Raw genomic sequence first — 311 nt, 5'->3', positions numbered from 1 at the left:
CAATCTGAAATCTTGGTGGTGAAAACCTGAGCTGGCCAAAGGCAGTTCATTAAAATAAATAAATAATGCAGGTGGGATTCACTGCTCTCCATTCCAGGGGTGTCAGGCCAGAAAAAGGCATAAAAAGCTCCTACAAAACCAAGGGTTATGGTTCTGGTCAGGCTGCCAGAAGGCCACGCTGGTGGGATGCTCTTGCCATCTCAGCTGAAGTAGAACCACAGCAAAAAGCAAACATTGGTGTTTAAATACAGAAAATAACCTCACACAATTTACTCTTTTATTTATTTTTTTTAGGAAATCTGCTCTGAACC

The sequence above is a fragment of the Catharus ustulatus genome, chromosome 17 (genome assembly GCF_009819885.2).
Source record: "Catharus ustulatus isolate bCatUst1 chromosome 17, bCatUst1.pri.v2, whole genome shotgun sequence".
NCBI lineage: Eukaryota > Metazoa > Chordata > Aves > Passeriformes > Turdidae > Catharus > Catharus ustulatus.
The sequence above is the reverse complement of the archived record's forward strand: the minus strand, read 5'-3'. Positions refer to the sequence as shown.